The 19,807-nt window shown below is 45.8% G+C and overlaps 1 long non-coding RNA gene across 1 annotated transcript in view; it reads left to right on the forward strand.

Annotated features, from left to right (window-relative positions):
- LOC104912201 (uncharacterized) overlaps nucleotides 1-17,628 on the forward strand; it is a 28,560-nt gene extending 10,932 nt beyond the window's left edge. Inside the window, exons 3-5 of the long non-coding RNA XR_004160667.2 lie at nucleotides 193-497; nucleotides 6,280-6,363; nucleotides 8,640-17,628. This is a non-coding gene — a long non-coding RNA (uncharacterized LOC104912201). The remainder of the gene's footprint in view (nucleotides 1-192; nucleotides 498-6,279; nucleotides 6,364-8,639) is intronic.
- The last annotated feature ends 2,179 nt before the right edge of the window (nucleotides 17,629-19,807 follow it).

Consider the following 19,807-nt stretch of genomic DNA (forward strand, 5'->3'; position numbering starts at 1 on the left):
AGATAGGGGGATTTATCACATTGCATGGAAACTCCTGGATATAATGCAAGTGATTTGACATGGTCACTTAGGTTTCCAACTTATGTGAAGATGTGTTTCACATAGTAAACATGTATAGCAAGGTGGCCAAGTCCTATTAATCCTTATTTAATCTGTTAACCATATTGTTAAATCTTATTCCAACACTGACAGCGTTGGCGTTTGTGGAGCCTTATTTATCACCATGCCAGATGAGCTAAAGGAAAAGCTGATGCCGAAGAGCTGCAGAAGGATGATCCTGGTTCAAGGGCCCTGATGCCAAGGAGCAGAAAGAAATAGTTAAGGAATGAGGCTTCATAATTTAGTTTGCAAAAAGTCTCAAGGAGAAGGAGATTCACAGGTCCCACAGCCCTCGTCCCCTGTGTGCTGGCCAAAGAGCTCATCATGTTCTTCCAGTGGTACAACTTCCGCTCCCTGCCCCTGGAAATGAGTGATGCCCTCACACACCGTGCTGTCAGGTAACTAACAAATATGCTTCCCCAAGCCAGGCACAGTGCTAGGTCTACTCCTCTGAATCCATATTGTCTTAATCAAAATGCAATGGTACAGCATTTATCCTCCCCTTGTTTATTATTTCTGAGTTGTCTTTAAGCATATATCTCATTTAGGGCAAACCAAGTCATAGCTAGATTACATTACAGCAAGGAAATCGGATTATTTTAAGTAGATAATATAAAACATGTCTATGGAAACTCCATGATAATTGCATTATCTTTGGTACATTGTGAGAGAATTATCTGTATTGTATTAGGTGGGGGAAGCATGCCAAAATGCTATTTAAAATGTGAATGGGTTATGATGACGAGTCAGTCATTGGTCACAAATAAATTAAAAGGCAGAATATGTTTACATTCATAATTTCTAGCTTTCATTTTGTCCCTCCCACTCCTATAGCCATGGCAAGCAACCTTGTGCTGACAGCTGAAACACAGAGTGAAGTACCTATGGTTTGTGTGTCATAAGAAAACCCCTGGACTAGAATCACAGAATGTTTGAGGCTGGAAGGAACCTCTGGATCCATCCTCTGCTCAACCAAGGCACCCAGAGAGAGTTCCCCGGCCCAAGTCCAGAACCTTTCAGAAATCCCCAGGGAGACTCCACAATGTCTCTGAGAGCCCGTGCCAGGGCTCCATCGCCTGCACAGCAAAGAAGTGCTTCCTGATGTTCAGGCAGATCCATGGTCTGGTTTTCTTGTCCTGCCTGGCTCTGGGCACCACTGACAGGAGCCTGGCTCTGTTCTCTCTGCACCCTCCCTTCAGATAATTATGGACACTGAAGAGATATTCCCCTGAGCCTTCTCTTCCCCAGGCTGAGCAGCCCCATCGCTCTCAGCCTCTTCTCACAGGAGAGGTGCTCCAGGCCCTTCAACACCTTGGTGGCCCTGTGTTGGACTCTTCCCAGTATGTCCAGGTCTCTCTTGCACTGGTATGCCCAGAACTGGACTCAGCACTTCAGGCATGGCCTCACCAGTACTGAGTAGAGCGGCAGGACCACCTCTCCCAACCTGCTGGTAATACTTTGCCAAATGAAGTCAAGAATACCATTAGCCTTCTCAGTAGCAAGGGCACATCATTGACTTGTGTTTAGCTGGATGTCGACCAGGTCTTTTTCTGCAACTTTCCTTCACTCCTCGCTGTCTATAAAACCTCTGGTTCGACTACAGTAAGCACAGAAAGCAAGCACAAGCAAAGACCACTTGTAACCAATGATTCTGTTTTCATGAAACATTAAATTTTCCATCTTAATTTGTCCAATCTGGACTGAATGACAGTGACAAAATCTGTAATGACTTTTTTATCTGCTGACAACTGGCTGGGAATAACAGGCGGCTGTCAGCAGCGCTGTGGTGTGTCAGGAGCTGGAGCCCAACCAAGCATCATCAGCGGGATCAGAGATAATTGATATGACATGCTACTAATGGGCCTAAATATGACAACAGAAATGAGTTTCTAACCTGCCCAAAAGCTTGGAAACCAAAGAACCTGCTTAGACTCTTAAGTCTGGGGGAATCATGCTGCCCTTAGCTCCCCAGCTCATAATTGCTGAAGATTCAGAAGAAAATTGAAAAAATTACTGAATCACCAGCAATTTGGCTGACACAGCCAAGAGTCAGGCTGTGGTGCTGGCTGCCCAGTTCCCTCATCTGTTGCCATCTCTGCCAAGTCTCACCATGAAGCCCTGGGCAACTGACCTCCATTTTCTTCTGAAGGTGGATTAAAGTGATTTCCCCTTTTAAAAAGCCTCATTTAAATACAAAGTCATATTATCTTTACTGTGGGGGACTACACATTGCAGTAGCACTGGGGAGTGAAGGTCTTACCTGTGTCTTGCAGGTATTATCTTGCTCAAAATGCACAATGTTTTTTCTTTCACATTGTTCTCTATCATGACCAAATTCTTCAGAAAAGAAACCTCAAATATGCAGCTTTGTTCTAGGTTTTGACGACCATCTGAAACAGTACAGAGTGACTAGAGGATGTTGTGAAAGACTGGTGTCATTTAGGAATATTGGTAATAATCATTCACTCAATCCAGGCAGCACAGAAGCTGCCGGCTCACTTAAGATGTTGCTCCCAGAGAGGTCATTTCACTGCTGAATGTTGTATCCTCTCTGAATGTTTCTGCCTTCAGGTTGCCAACACATTTGGCATCCTAATGCCCGTGGTCACTGAGGCCTCCTACGCCAGGGCATTGGGTAGGTATTTATGGACTATAACTCAGTTAGTATTGATTCAACAGCATCACACCAGCCAAGAAGCCTACAGGAGCAGAGGCACTGCTGCTTCTACAGTACCTCCCACCAGTAGCTCACACATGCCAGAGCCACTGCTGAATTTATGACATTCATGTCTAGCCGCTGCTTCAGCCTCAGAATAACGGCTAAAACCCTGCACTAGCGACCTAAAAGCTATTCTGTTATCAGTAAACCTGGCTGCCTGCTGGGAATGTACTTGAAACTATTTACTCTTAAAATGTCTTTTGGGAGCTGATTCCTGTTCCAGTGTGGCTCCAGAGAGCTTATGAACACGGAAGCTGAAGGCTAAGCAAAGAATCTTTCCCTGCAACTGGAGAGATGCAAAGAAATGCAGATTTATCCGTCTGACAGTATGTGCACCCTCCTTCTGTTACTCAAATGCTCTAGAGGCCTCCAGCAGTGGCAGGGCAGTGGGACATCCTAATGGCCCCAATAGCACGGTCCTGGCAGGGCAGCACCACTGAGTGAAGGGTGATCTTCAAGTCTTCAGTTTTCTGAACAAGGATGAGGACAATGTTCATGTGCAGTTATTTTAATGCATTGTGGTGTAAACAGTGGTTTAACTATCAGAAGGGATCAGCTTCTTCTCATCTGATTCCTTGCTATAGACTCATCTGGATCCAGAAGATTTTTGGAGGTGGAATTGTTCATCATAAAGCATAGATCAGAGAGATCATTGGTGAATCTCGTCTGAATGCATCTAACAATTGTGGTTTGGAAGAAAGGGAGATGGGGAATTTAATTTTTTTGAAGAAGGTCAAAACCTTGAAGATTAACAAAATTACTTTATTCTACAGTCTTAGCTTGTATCAGGAGCGGATTAGACTGGATGGTAGGAAGAATTTCTTCACCGAAATTCTGGTAAAGCACTGGGCTGGGCTGACTGGCGAAGCGGTAGAGTCCACATCTCAAACTATTTCAGGGATGTGGTTTAGGTCAGGATGAGGGTCTGGAAGGCTTTTTCCAACCCAGATGATTATTTTCCATAGAAAACTGACCTTGGTTTTCAGAAAGACCAAAGGAACAGTGTCAGCTTTTCTCTTTAGAACTGTGGGAAGATCTCAGGTCACTCTGTTCTTCATCCTCCAAAGCTCTGTGCAGCTCTTGGCTCATTCCACAAGGACATTTTCTCTCCTCACCCCCTTTTTCACCACAGCCGCATGCCAGCAGATCCTGTGGGCCCCTGAGGGCCAGGACAAGCCCCAGACATCAAAGCAGCTCAGCAAGCTGCTTCCTTGTCCCCTCAAGGTGTCCATGCTGCCACGCTTTGCTGGGAGACAGCTAGCAGGCACAATTAAACTGTGCTTATAATATAAATCCTTGCAAGTGCTGCCCAGGTTGCTCCTAGGGCTCATGTATTAATTATTCACTTTTCTGGGCTTTCGGTGGGCCTTTTACAAAAAGAGGCAAAATTAAAAGCATATTCTCCTCACAAAATCTCAGTTCTGGGCCTTTTTGTGCTGATCGTTCTGTGGAGCTGCCCCTCAGAGCCACAGAGGCCTTGTGGTGGATGGGCTGTGCCACCTGAGGTACACTCCTGTGGGGACCTGCAACACCTGTCAGCAAAATGCTCAAGGCATGTGGGGAAGTGCAGACTGTAGCTGGTATATCTGCTGCAGATAAACGATTCTGGGAATGTTTCTGAGAGCTTTCACCCTTTTTTGGCAAGCTTTTGTAGTCTGCCACCAGTGAGCATCAGAGAGTGGTGAATGCCTGGCTAAGGGCCTGTGAAAATGTCATCCAGTTTTGGACAATGGTGAAATATGAGATTTGGTAATGATGGCACTGCATGATGGGTGTTTGTGGAAGTTCTGTGGTCATTGATTTGTATCTCTTGTCCATACTTTAATCAGCAGTTTGTTGTGATACCCTCACCTTTTAAGAGAAGCAATGAAAGAAATAGCCTTAAATTCAGCAAAACATTCTTGAGCAAGAGATTTCAGTAGGATAGCTAGCTGCAGATTAGCTTTTAAATTTATGTATTTGTTTGTTTGTTTGTTTGTTTGTTTGTTTATAAAGAGCTTGATGTTTTGAAGATAAGCTTCCAAAGAAAATTTTCCATTTGAAAACCTTCATGGAAGAATGTCTCCATTTTCTGTGTTGTTATATAAGTAACACTGCTCTATGAGCAGTGGAATTAAGATATTCATCAAATGCCTCAATATCTGTGTATCAAATATCTAATTTCAAATCTGATGTAGAAATCGTTCTTTTAGAACTTTGGTTTTCAATAGGAACATGTCATTCCTGGTAAATGAGGATAAAGTCCATTATTTTCCTTTAGCTGTACATGTAGTATAAAACATTAAAAGCACTTTCAAAATGCTATCGATTTCTCCATAAAAGTGACAATTCCAACAAATGACACCTTCAAAATATACGATGTATCATTACAGCCTTTTCCGGGTAGTGACCCTGTTAGAGATATCTGCTGCCAGAACGCACAGAAAACACTATCAAGCCAGTATTTCCCCCTGCAAACATGCTGCAGGCCAGGGATATGCATTTGCTGAGCTGCAAGCGGTGGTCTGAGGCGCTCAGGAGTGCTGGCACCTTCTCCACTCATGCCCCAGTGCTGCCTCTGCTTCCTTAGTCAGCCTCGTCAGTTTGAAACTACATTAAAAATTGCCATATGGCTGCAGGAAGCCATGGGGCAGACATCTCCCACTTGTTCTCCTCAGCTCTTCCCATTATCCTCAGGACTAATGCACGGCAGGAGCAGCTGGAATACCTTGGATGAAGCAGACTGTGATAACTGGATAGCTTTTGCAAGTGACAGCAAAAATGTCATTTTGTCCCTCCTGAAGATGTTTTGCCCCCACCACCCGAAAGTGTAAGGATGCTGAGTGCAAGGGTTGCTTTGATTCCAGATGTTCGGGGCTCTCAGAGGACACAGTTATAAATGGGCACCCAGTGTACCCTGTGTTTGGCTCTTGCACTGCACTCAGATATTCTTGGGGATGAGACTGTGGAACCATCTCTTTCCTCCACCTTTTCCTCCTTGTACTGTTTTATTACAATTCCTTGGGCTGCAGCTGGGATCATCCATAAAGAGCAGGTGGGCTGGGAGAGTACAGATAAAGGATGTGCTTTATATTCAGCTTTTGAGCAAGAGCAATAGTTCTGTGCACTTCAAAGGATGTCTACCAAGAAGCTGGGCTGTACACGAGTTTAATTAATTTGAAAAATGGGCTTTTGCTTTTCTGTGTTATTATTCTTTTAATATCATTCTGCCTTTTGCCAGTAAAATATATGTCAAGAGCTGTAGCTGTTTGCTTGGAGCAAAAATCCTATTTCCTTTCCTGTTTCTGTTCTTGTTCTCTACACAATATTGAGACTGTAAGAACATCACAGATGTACAGTCTTTACATGAAAATAGACCTAAGCATGTATACCTGTATAGGTAGACATACATACTGTATATATATATACACACATGTGCATGCAATGTTCTGACATCAGAACTGGATGGTTTCTTGCCACAGATATCCTGAAGACCCTCGAGAGCTCTTAGAGGGATGTGTCCCAATTTCTGTACATGAAAGTCAACAGTCTCCAAGCAGAGGGAGGTAAGAAGCCAGAAACAGGTAATTACATCATTTTTCTTTTACAGAAGCTCCTTTTTTTTTTTTTTTTTACAACAAACTGCACAAGAAGTAGGAATCTCATCAGACAGAGAAGCATGCTGCTACCAGGTCCTGAGCCATGCTTCTGGATGCTATGTAAGCTTCATTTCCCCTTCTTCTGACAGTCCATATGCTTACAAGCACACATCCTCTGTAGAAGATGCAGCTACACATCAGAAGTTCAGAGAGAACACGATATGTGGGTATGAGACAACACTTCTCTGTGGGCAGCATACAGATTTGTTTTCTCCTTCTCCACCGCCTGAACTGCATAGAAACCTTCCACCTGGTTTAAGAGCAGGAAAATTCCACACAGAGATTATTCACCAGCACTGCTGGCTCAATTTATGTGGCTCTGCAACAGGACTGACACAAGGAGGATAAATGCTTTGGCAAGGCTCTGCGGGACCCTGTGGCTTGCCTGGGTTTATCCCAGAACAGGGACCACTTGTTGTCAGCAGATGTTGGATGTGTTCACTGAGGCACCAGGTACAGCAAGAAGCACTAGAAGCAAATTATGAGCTCCTCCCTGGCTGAAGTAGCCCCACTTCAGCCAGAGCTGCTGCTGTTTCTCTGCTGTTGTCCAGGACCCCAAAATGGGAGCACTGCAGTTAGTGATGAGACTTTATTCATTCTTGTTTCAGTCTTTAATTTCGATGATTTCCAAAGGGAATCTTTCTGAGACATAAGACTTGAAAGTAAAGCACAATGCAGGAAAACGAACACACGTTCAGTACAACTAATGAAGCAGACAACTTTCTCCTGCACAAATTGTATTATATACAGGAAATTATTTCATCTTTAGCTCTGGGGGAACATATTATAACTACTGTTCACTAGTGTATCCCAACACAATCACTGTCCCTCCAAAGACCACCCAGTCTGGCAGATTGCTGTGTGCTCTTCACAGCCCTCACTGCAGCCTGCTCATCCCACGGCTGGAAGTGCCACAGTGACCACAGATGAAAGGGTGAGGAATGCAAATCTGGAAGCTCAAATGGATCAGTTACTTGTCTTTAATAGCTAATTTACTACCTTGAGGAAACCATGCCTTTCTTTTGGTCAGAGCTCCCTGGAAAGCATCATCTAAGAGATGGAAGACACACTAAAGAATTGGGTGTAGTGAATTAGTGAAAAAAAAAAAGTCTCTAAGTGTTAACCTTACTTTGAGACAGAAGTCTTTGCAGCTATTTTCAGACTTTGAAAAAGAGAACAGGCCTTTTTGTCGCTGTTCAGACTTAGTGGATTGTCAGCACTGGAGCAGTTTTTGTGTTGCAGCAGGGTCTATGCTGCATAAGGATTAAGGTGAATTTCCTCCCACACAGACCTCTCCCTGGCAACTCTTTCTGTTACTGAAAACGGTCCTCAAGCAGCAGCCTTGTCCTGCTCCCTGCAGAGGTCCAGAGACCAGCAAATGCTTTTCAAGTTCTGGGAGAGAGTAGGTTAGATCTGTACCAGATGCGGACGGTTAAAACTGTCTTCTGCTTCTTCCATGGAACTAGGTCTAGAAAACAACAAAAACAACAACAAAACAAAACAAAAACATGACCAGACTAATTACTTCGTCTGCCATGGACTAATTGGCTGAAGCTGTGGGTGTCTGGGACATGGTGGGATCCCTGCGCATGGTTTCTGTGTACCCAGATTTTCCCCAAAAGATCCTGGAGGGCCTATTCCCAACAAGTGTTTTGGGAGCATCGGCACACTGTTCCCCACTTGGGCACAGTGCTGAGTTTCTCCCTGGCACAGAGGTGTCTGGGAGATATTTGAAGACCTGGATGCCTCCAATTGTGTCTTCAACTTAAATTGGTTTTGTACCCACGTAAGTATGAGTCTGGGCTGCTAGGGAAGGCTGGTGCTATGCTGCAGGAAGAGTCTCATTGCTGTGTTATTCCTCACGCTCATCTTTCAGTCAAGTGACTGCAGAGTCAGACCCCACAGAGAGTATATCTGCAGAGAAAATAGATATAGCAGCATCTTTATGAAAGCTCTCTGCATAGATTGAGGCAAACGGAGGGAACTAGTCTTGGTGAGAAGGGAGATGGGGAGGTAGGCTCTCCCTGAGGCTCACCAATAGCAGGATTTCAACTGCTCCCTGCACAGCTGTTTTTTATAACATTACTTTCACTTGGTTGGTGGAGGTAGTTGTTCTGCACACATGAGAATTGATTGCTGGGGCTGTGAGTCCAGCTGATGCATCACTGTCTGATCTGTGGCAGGTCTGTGTGCTCTCCATCTGAAGACTAGGACCACAGACCACCTGGGACTGCAGAAAACAGATCAGCTACTGTGTGCGTATGAACATAATGCAATTTCTAATTATACATCTGATCCTTTAAAAAGGCTGTGACAGACATAACATGGGGCCTTTGCTTTGCAAAGAACCAGCTTACACAAATCTCATCTCATCTGGGTGAGTTCCACAATGCTCACACAGGAATAGAATGAACATTGCATGCAAGTTTGTCAGGACCTATTGAACCAATGTGAGGCTGAAGGTGCTGTCATAGCAGCTGTGAAACAGTGGATCACCTCTGCTGGAGCAGATTTTTACAAGTTTGGCATACAGGTTCTTGTTCACAAAAATACATAGCTAATGGTAGGACTGTGTTGAAAAGTAGTATTTCGTAGCTGAGAATTTGCTCTATCAAATAGTGTTATCATACTCTTTGTAGCTGTTGTAGTTTCCATTGAAATAAATAAGAGGCATTACTTTTGGAGCGATCTGCACATGTATTTTAGATTTTTGCCCCAGGGATTTGATTTTTGTAACACGGACACTTGAGGTTTCTGAAGGCTCTTTGTTTTGGCCGACCTCTATGCCCTGTGGTATGCTCAGTGGATCTGCTCCTTGGGGAGCTCTGCTGCAGACGTGGGTCACACCATCTCCTGAGCTATTGGACCTTCTGTATCTATAGTGGCCAAACTATACTAAACTCTCTCCTCGTTTCCATAGTGACATTTCTGCCTATATGAGTAATTTTGGGCTTTTCCTTGTCACACTCAAAAACACAGAGCAGAAATGAGAAATAGCAGGCAGCGTAACTGCTGTGCATCATGCACATGGCCCACCTAGGACCAATGGAGCTGTGTCCAAAGGGACCATGCCATGCAGACACTTTCTCAAGACAGCACAACTGCATGCATTTCTGCACCCCATTTTCTGGAGTACAAATACCCCAAGGAGCAAATGCTCTTCTGCTTTGCTGCATGGATGGCAATGCTTGCTATTAAGCTCAGATGTGAGTTTACTGGTACTGGTGGTTCAGCCACCAGCTCTGTGTGGTGTCTTGTACCAGCGTGATCAGAGTTGCACTCCCGCTCTTTCTGTTCACTCAGAGCTGTAGCTACATCCTTGCTTTATCCTTGTGTAAGCAAGTGAAAAAACAGCAACTTGCGGTTAGATGTGTGCTGCCAAATCCGTGTTCTCTAATTGCAAAAGAGACTCCACAGTCCAAGGAGCAAAAGATCAGGGTCTGGTAAGCAACATGATAAATTTGGCCATGTGTGCTCTGTTTGCACAGTACAGTACAGTTGTCAAATAATATGCTTCTAGGCTCTGTGGAACAAATTAATTTTGTATCCTTTAATAAAAAAAAACTTATATTTTTCAAAACAATACCTACTTTTCCTTCCCCAAGGGCCCTGCAGAGCATAAAGCAATGCACAGAAAGGAAAGAAATAGAGAAAGTAAACATAGTGACAACATGACAGATCTTTATAATCTGGTAGAAATTTCTTTCTTTTTTTTATTGCTGCATGAATCTAAGCCCAGAGTTCTGTTATCTGCTGTGGTAAATAAGGATAAATTAATGTGAAAAAAAGTGTATTTATAGCATGAATATACTGCTGAGTAATATACTTGTTTTTGCTGCTTGGGAACACAGAGACCAAGTCTTATTCCAAACACTTCTGTAACCCTGCCAGCTGTGTCCTGCAGGCACATCCTGAGTCCATGAATAGCCAGGGCTATAGGATTTCCTATGGAGCAGTCAACCAATAGGAATGGACAGTAAGTAGATGGTCAGTTCAAAAAGGAATTGGTTTTGGTTTGTGTTCTCTTTTTTTTCCAGAGAATATGTAAATTAGCAGTGGAGTTCCTTGCTGGAGGGTGCTGTGGGTGCCAGGAGATTACAAAGTTCAAAAGAAAGCAGAAAAGCTTAGAGAAAGAAAAGATGATTGAGGTAGCTCAAGTAGAAAGCCAGCATCTGTGGACTGGGAAGCCTTAGGGCTGCAAGCTCAGGAAGTTTGGGAGCATTCCCTAGGAAGTGTTAACATTTGGATGGCCCTTTTGGAAACTCTCCTGCCAGCTAGCCAGATCTTCAGTGCGACCCAGAGTGGTCACTGCCCCCTTCTGACTGAAGGCTTCACAACAGGCAGCCAGCTGTACTGAACGTGACTGGTGTGTGCCTAAAATGGCAAAAAAACAGCCGTGGATCTCTGGTCCCTAGGCATTGGTGCCACTCATTAGAGGCAGAGAGCACAAGGAGTTAAATTGCCCAGATAAGGCCCTCATACCTTCAGTATTATGCTGAAGACAGAAGATGTGACTGTGTGGCTCTCTTGTAAATAGTGACTTGGAGAGCTGGAAACCTCTGAGGAAGCCTGGCCACAGCATTTCAGAGTTTCCTAACACAGGATGAGCCCAGTCTTTACCTTGCCTCAGAATGTTTTTCCAAGTAAGCCATACTGTAGGTATTTTTATATTTATTCTCTGTGATGAAGCTTTCCTAAGGCTCAGCCAGGTGCAATTTTATTTTTAATAGCCTTGCTGCCTCAGCAGTCTCATCTGGATGAAAAAGAAAACTGAACACATCTCTCCTTTTCTCTTATCTCATTCTAGAGTGTCAGGAGAGAATAGAAACAAGTTGAATTACCTTTCTACCTATTTCAAACAAATTGCTGTTTTCTCAGGTAAGCGTGGTTGAAAGGAGCTCTTGTTCAGGCTCCCAAGGAGCTGGTTAACAAGTAGGGAAAGAGGAAGCAGACTTGTATAAGAAATAGTGTTGCTAGCAGGAGCAATGAGGTGATCATCCCCCTGTACTCCACTCTGGTGAGGCTGCACCTTGAGAACTCTGCTCAGTTCTGGGCCCCTTTCTACAAGGCAGACAGTGAGGCCCTGGAGTGTGTTCAGAGAAGGGCAATGAAGCTGTGAGGGGACTGGGACACAAGTCTTACGGGGAGTGGCTGAGGGAGCTGGGATTGTTCAGTCTGGGAAGAGGAAGTTCAGCTCTTATAGCTCTCTGCAACTCCCTAAAAGCGGTTTTTGGTGGGGTGGGGGTTGGTCAGTTTTCTCACATAACTAGTGATAGGGCTAGAGGAAATGGTCTCAAGCACCAGAGGAGGTTGATGTTGGATATTAGGTGGTAATGCACTGGAACAGGCTGCCTGGGGAAGTGGTTGAGTTACCAGGCCTGAAGTTATTCAAGAAACACTTAGATGTTGTACTAAGATAAAGGGTTTAGTGGGGAGATACTGGTGGTAGGTGGACAATTGAATCAGATGACCTTGGAAGTCTTTTCCAAACTTGGTGATCTCTGCTTCTATGATGTTAAAATCAGTAGCTTTCTATATTGCAAATGCAGAAGTAGAGCTGGCAAATCTCCCTCTAGCCCCCGTGGGAACAGTTGGGTTACACTGCTTTCTATGTCATTAATCATCTGAACCACTCATCTCATGGCTAAGTAAATAGAAGGCTCATCTTTACAGGGGAATCACAGCAAACATTTTGGCTTCACTGTTATCGCAGACCTTAATTCTCATCTAGATTAGGGAACACACTTCCATAAATATCTGGTTGTCTGCAAGTGAGATAGCTACAAGAGACCTCCTGTATGCTGAGGATCAGACACGCACCTAGCCTAGCGAATCAAGGTCTGCAGTTTTGTCTTTCTGAAGCAAACACAATGCACAGAGATGAAAGACGTGCAGCAGACAGTGGTACAGCATTATATATACATTTGAATTAGTGATTAGCATTTTATGAAGCATGATGGATATCTCTGCATACTACCTGAAATGAATATGTTTAGGGAATATATTTGGCAGCAGAATTCATAAAACTAGATCTCAAGTACTGAGTGAATATGTAAGCTACCCCCAGGCTTTTTTAACACCTCATCATTTGCCACCAACAAACGTTAAATAGAAAGCAGCAATGACGATCCTTGCAGAAACACCAGTGTTGATTTAAGAGTCCTGGAAGGTGCACCCCTGGACTCCTGCTGACGGTCAGAGAGCTGCTTCTGAGACTCCCCGGGTCAGGTCTGCCACCTGCCAGCAGCATGGGGGAAGGAGTGGGGACAGTAGCTGCTGCCTACACATTTCCCACTGGCAAAACTGCCGTTATGCAGAGCGAGGTTTCTTCCCAGAGCAGTGAGGAAGGCCTCCCTACTTTGGTGAGATGTCAGAGCACCCAGTTAAAACTCACTGCAATTAAGCTTATGCTCAAAATTACAGATTAAAACCTAACCACAAATTCTGCAAAGAATAGCAGATAAATTCTGTCTATGCTCTGCTTTAATTCTTTCTGATAAATGTTTTTTTTTATACTAAGCATATGGTGCGCTAGATTTCAAGTCCCATTGATAAAGGCTCTAATCTCTGTAGTCTCTTTATTATATTTTTCCCATTTCTGCTGAGTTGGAAAAAGGCATTGCATACCATCTGTCAGCCTGATCACAGTGCAGTTTGAAGAAGTTTCAGACTAGTACAGCATCGGCAGCAGCCTGCAGTTCTCCTCCAGTCTTGAGTTCTTGTGGAAGCAATATAGCCCCATTAAACACTTCCTTCACAAACAAAAACTCATTTGTGCAGCATGCTAATGACAATAATGCAAATGAATCTGTCATGTTCATAGCTACTATCCCTAACTACTGTAGTCATGAATATATGGTAATTAAGCTATTACTGATAATGTAACTATGTCAGCACTACTAAATTAAAGGCTGTACTGTAAATAAAAATGGGGTCATAAAAAGAAAAGAAAGTATTAAAAGATAATGGGTAGAAATACTAAGGGAAGGCAGGGTAGGCTTTGCACAAGCAAAGGAATTTATTTTAAAGGCTCCTTCTAAAGGATCTGTTTTGATGTCATAGCTTGAAATTGCAGCTAGAAGCTGATACATGAAACAAGCTGTTCCTTTTGTCCTTGGTGTCCTTCTAAATCCCATGACACTGGCAATTTTGTGATAGAATTATCACAAGAGATAATCAACTTATTATCTTTCCAATGTGGCTCCATCTCTAAACTCATAAATAACCATACAGAGGATGAAAAGATGACAGAACAGATCCCTTTTGTAAAAGTTTGCAATAGAAAAATGCGAGATTTCTGTGACCAAGTAATAATCTTAGACTGAACTATGCAAAATCGGGATCTTTCTTATTTAGTAAATTCAGTTCTACTGTATACTTTCTGCTCTCTTATACTGTCCCCAGGGCAGTCAGTTTTAGCAGCAGTGCAAAATTGCTCCCATCTGAAGAACCCTATTTCCATTACACAGAGAAGAGAAATTGAGTATTTGTAGCAGAAGCAATTCTGTTACACAAATGTTCATCTTGAGAAACTCCACTGAAATCAATATTTTGTTTAGGCTAAATCTGCATGTAAATGACATCAGTGTGGCTGTGGTTGACCAAGCCCAAGGGTGCAGCATCAGACTTGCTGGTGGGCCCTGGGCCATCACTATTCTGCTTCAGCTCAAGGGGCTGAAGGTTTGAAGAGCTAGAAAGAAAGTGTTCTGAATTAAAATGCAAGTTCATTCCGGGGGAAAAAAGGGAAAGATGAGGATGATTCAGTATGGGAAGGAAGCACACAGGCCAAGACTCAGGAAGAGGGCTAGAGGTTCAGGAGCCATATACTGCATATTCTGTATTCATGTGTTTTCCTGATTCTGTGATTTAACAGAACTCAAAACCAAAGAACACACTGATCAAAACTGCAAGACACCGCCTTTAAGGCAGACAAAGGCAGGCAAAGAAAGCAACTGTCCACAATTAGTCTGTGATGTGTAGCAGATAGGTAGCACTGAAGATGGCACGTGGCAAGATCTCTCTGTTAGGTGAGAGTTTCCTCCACTACGTCAGACAGAAGCAGTCTGTATTTTTCTGAGGGGTATAATCCCTCATGCTTCAGCATAGAAACTGATTGCCAGCATGGACTGGAGGATGCCTCCTCTCCAGGCTGCTTATTCCACTTGCATCCACAATGCCTTTTTCTCTAACTCAGCTTGAACAGAGCCCTCACAAGGATAGGACACTGGATTTGACGTCCCCAGTATGCAATTCTTAATTAAACACGGATGACGATAAGCTGCATTAATTTGCTGGTAGGCTCCCTGGAGCCTGATGTATATAGGAACAGGCACAGTATCCAGCTATGTGGTTCAGCAGCGTTTTGAGATATTGCCTGGGAAGATGCGAGCTGGCTGAACCCTTAAATCCACATCAGCTGGCAGCCACCACCCGTAGCTGATCCCCCATCAAAATCTCTCTGCTGTGACCTGCTGAGCGACTGAACTGGAGCCAGGCGTAGATTTTGCAAATGGCCCTTCTGTTTCTAAAGCACTGGGCACAAAGTTTGCCCTGCAGCTGTAAATGGGGAGCATGACACTGGGGACGGGCGCTGCAGATCAAGCCACCAGGGAAACCTTCTTTTCAATCAGGCATTTGTCAGTGCTGTCTTTTGCCCAGCTGGCATAGGATGAAAAAAATGACTTTGCCAATTGTTTTCCAATTCTATCTCGAGATTTGGTGGCTTTCTTGAAATGCAGTGTTGTTTAGAGTAGCTGGAGAAAGGAAGCTTGTAAGCCAAGGACAAAACGTAACCATAATAATGCAGTGCAGTGAGGGAATATAAAATAGTTTCAGTCTCTTAATCCAAAGTAAACTATGACTAGTTTAATTTATTTTTAAAACTTTATTTTTAAAGAATTAAGAATTAAATACTAAAGGAAAAAAGCAGATTCAAACACAGTTATCCAGATCACAGCAAGAGAGCATAAATGCTGAATTTCACAGGCATTCATCCTAATGGCTAAAATCAGAGAAGTTCTGGTGTGTCCACAGATTTCCGTGTGCATGGCAAGCAGGGAGCAGAGCTCAGAAAACACCCTGCACCCTGTGACTGCAGTGAGTGACAAGCACACGCACACAAGTAGCAAACAAAACTAAAGAGCAGCAATCTGTGAGTAGTGGTGTGTCTGTGGCTCACGGTCATCTGTCTCCTGTTGGCTCCTGCAGCAAGCAGCGCTCGTGCAGTGATGCACAGAGATGAGTGTAACAGGATCAAAGCCAGCATGGCTTGTGCTGAAGGATTGGAGAAAAAGTTAAAATAGAAACGATGGCTTTCTAAGGGGTAATTTTGGTCATTTTGCCAGCTGTACAGCTTAGTGTTAGCACTGCCAGCAAACAACTGTTCTGGTGGGAGCAGCTAAACAGAGCATAGCACGCCTGTGTGCAAACAGAAAATCCAAATGCAAAATATTGTTACATTTAAAACACACAAAGTATATAAAAATGTATTAGGGAAAAAAGGGACCGTGAATTTTACAAGTATATGGAAAAATGGCTCTTGGGCACTTGGCCACTGCAGGATAAAAGCAATATCGCAACAACAGGATGTGAACTTGCATTTCCATGCAGTTTGGTGGGAGCAGCAGGTGTACATCCTGGGGCCTGATCTTCCCCTGATATGACTCCTTGCTCTGCAGATCAAATGAACCAAGCTGTCCTGATCATACACCAGCAAAGCATGTGCCCTGGGGTTCCTGCTCAGTACGCATTTGCTGGAGTGAAAAGGATGAAATTTGCTGGAGTGAAAAGGATGAAACCCAAACAAGTAATAGTAATAATAAAAAGAATGATAATAGAGAGATAAAGTAAAACTAATGAAGAGAAGGCAGCTCAGATCTGTATCACCAGCTGTAGCCCCAAATATCTTGTCAAGCTGTATTTCATCAAGCTGCACCACTTCCTCCAAACATGAGTGAAATGGCAGCCCCGTAGGGATTACCCAGTGCCCAGTTAACAGTGAAAAGATTTTGAAGTGCAGAAAGTTAAAAAGATTTCCACTTTCCCAGTTTAACTTCCGTGTTCTGATGACCTGAAGTTATCTCAGGCAGAGATATAAAAAAAAGGAAAAGAAATAAATAAAGAAAAAAATCCATGGCATTTTCTTAAGGGACAAATTATTTTTAGCCATGGAGATTTAAAGCTCCCTCCAGGTTCCTGAACTTTGGGAACTTTTCCTCACTAAAGATCTTGACAGCAAAGTGGATTCTCTTTCTCCCAACCTTTCAGCTGTTCTCATTAAAATATGTAAAATCTCCCTTTCTGCATGATGAAGGAATAGTCTTTCTTTTCCAGTGAGATAAAAGGCATTTTCCAGAGGCACTATTTCTAAGAATAATTGTTCCCTTCTCTGTTTTGAGGGCTCAGCCACTGTCCTGTTTCACTTTATGGCAGAGAAATGGAAAATAAACAGTCTTGCTCACTTTCCTTGGTTTTTGGTCTAGAGATTACTAGCACCAGGCAAAAGACAAAAAAATTGGGTGTAAATCAAGTTAGTGTCGCTTCACAAAAATCACACTGCTTTTTAATCACACACATTTACTCACAATACGCTACCCAAATGCTGCTGGAAAATGCTCTGCCAATGAACAGACTACCTGACAGGCATGAAGAAGCTAACAAGGCTCCTAAGCAGCTGGACTCTGGGATTTTTGGAGCTGTTTGCACCACTATTTTGAGTGAAGCTGCCCTCTGCCACCACCCTGGCTCAACCTTTCCCTGCTTGCCAGTGCTTTGGGCTGCCTGTGTGTGCAGCACACAGCTCCAGCAGCTTCTGCTCATACCCAGCAGCATTGCAGCCTTCACATCATGCACACACCTTCCTCCAGGCACTGCTCCTCTTGGCTGGGCAGAACCTGGGGCTGCTCTGAGATGCAAAATATCCTAAAAATATAATATACTGCTATGTATTAAAAAATAATCCTAAGGACAAAAGGAAATTAATTCAACAAATCGGAAGGTACTGCTTGAGAATCCCTGACTGTCACCATGCAACGACCTGAGGCTTTTGCCTGGGATTTAAAAGCAAGTTCTGAAACATGGGTTGACTGAACCCAAGCAGGAAGAAAATTATTTTGTGTTCTTGGACTGACAGAAAATGTAGGTTGAAGTTTTGAATAAATGATTTGCTCTGAATCATTTACTCGCGCTACTTGGTACCTCAGAGGACATGAAGGGCTCTTAAACAAGTGCCGTGATGAAATATTGAATCGGTGCTGATACTGCTTTGCTGGGAAAGCAGCATTCTGCTGATGCCCTTGCTGATCTGGTCTGTGTGCTGCTGGAATGGTGGCTGGGCACTGCTGGGCCTCCTCAGCACCAGCCTTACCTCACCTCACAGGTGGGCGCCTCTGCCACAAGGGCTGATGCTGGCAAAGTGCCTTCTTAGGAAAAAGTGCAGCGAGTTGAGTGCTACTGTGCATTATTCATCTTTTAATAATAGCACAGCAAAGCCTAGGGGAGCATGGCAACAACTGTGATCACACAGTGGGGAGGGACGTTGGTGTGGGGTGCCCATAAGGCCACTGACAAACTCGCTGAGCATCATGCCCTGTTTTCAAGCACAGAGATGAGAAGGACTCATTGTGGTGCTTGCAGAGGACAAACAAGTCATCGGTGGGCTCTGCTGTGACGGAACCAGAAAGGATTCATGATGGGGAGCAGTGAAGGATGTCAGCGCGCTCCCATGTGTGCTGCCAGGATGGCGTGAGGAAAGCTTGTCTGGAATTCACTGGACTGTGCCAGTCAGTGAGCAACCCACTGTCCAATAGGTTTCGACGCCCATGTGTCAAAACGCCTGGTTAGCACCGAGGGGCCGTGCACCCAGAGCTCGGAAACGTTCACGCTGCGTGTCACTCGACGGTGCACCACGACGTGAGAAGATATGCGGCTGGATGAGGCCGGGCCTTCATACCGCTGCGTCGCCAGCGGGAGTCAGGCGCGGTTCCAGAGGGGCACGGCCGGTCGCCGGGCCGGGCCGGGGGCGCAGCTCCGCGCCATCTCGCTGCCCGGGGCCGGGCTAGGGCGCGAGGGGCGCCGGAGGAGCCGGCTGTGAGGGGCGCGCGGCGGGCGCGCGTGCGAGGGGCGGGCGTGGGCGCGCGAGTGTAGGGGCGGCGTATCGGCGCGAGGGGCGGCGTGCGCCCGGGAGGGAGTGCGAGGGCACCGCGTGCGTCTTCGCCTAGCTCCGCTCCGGCCCGGCTGCCGCCCAGGGGCCGTGAAAGGCGGCGCCGCGACCACCCGGCTCATCGGGGAGCTCTGCCCGGCGTCCCCCTCCTCCCCGCCGCCGGGACGAGGAGCGCGATGCCGCGCCCCCCCTGCCCTGCCGGCCGGCGGCCCCGCGGCTCCGCGCCTCGAGCAGCGGTGTAGCCGCTGGGCTGGGGCGCGCCGGCTGGGCTGCGCGAGCGGCGGAGCGCGGGCGGGGCGGCATGGGGGCTCCCGCCCCCGCGGCGTTCGGCGCGGAGCGGATTACAAATGAGCGGCGCGGCCCGGCGGCCCCGGCCCGCGGGCATCACGGCATGTAGAGCCTGACGGAGCGGTGCGGAGGTGAGCGGCACCCGGGGCGGGCGGGGGGCAAGCGGCGAGCGGGCGCCCACTTCGCAGCCGCGGCCGGTCGGCGCTGCGCTCCGCCCGCGGAAAGCCACCTGCTGGGGCGGCGGCCCCGCTTTGCTTCTGCCGGAGCCGCGGGACGCGGCGGGTGCCGGGTTCGGGCCGCCCGGTGCCGCGCCGCGGTTGTCGGGAGAGCCGCCTGCCGCCTCGCGGAGCCGAAATGGTCCTTGATGGAGCGGACCTCTGCCCGAACCGCGAGTGATCCGGCCGAGCTGCGAGCCCCGGATTCGGGAAAGGTAACCGCGGTGCGGAGCTCCTCTGCTGCGGTGCAGGACGGTGCCTCGGCGCTCGATCTGCCGGCGACCTGCCGTTCGTAGTTAGCGAATTCCCCGGCCCGAAAAAGTCGGTGCTGATTTCAGGACTCCTCCTGAGTTCATTTGTTTACTATGGAACTGTGACTCCTGTGGTCTCCTCGGTGTGAAAACATTCTGCTTGCGTGATGTTTTTGGCGGCTTTGACAACAGATTTGTTACTCACGGTTATGAATATGGTAATACACCGCTCTGCCATTAAATTCCTCATGCCCTGAGTAGCGTGGCTGAACGGTCCTGTATGAAGCCTTGCATTTTGCTGCCGCATTGGAGGAGCGAGGTGGCTGCGAACTTCAGTCCGGCTCATCCCTTCCTCTTAACTTTTCTCTGATTTTGTGAAAACGTTTGGTCTTTCAGTTGGTGAGGTGCGAACCCCAAGTTTTATGCGAAGTGCATCT

This window comes from Meleagris gallopavo, chromosome 9 (genome assembly GCF_905368555.1).
Source record: "Meleagris gallopavo chromosome 9, MGAL_WU_HG_1.1, whole genome shotgun sequence".
In the NCBI taxonomy this organism is placed as follows: domain Eukaryota; kingdom Metazoa; phylum Chordata; class Aves; order Galliformes; family Phasianidae; genus Meleagris; species Meleagris gallopavo.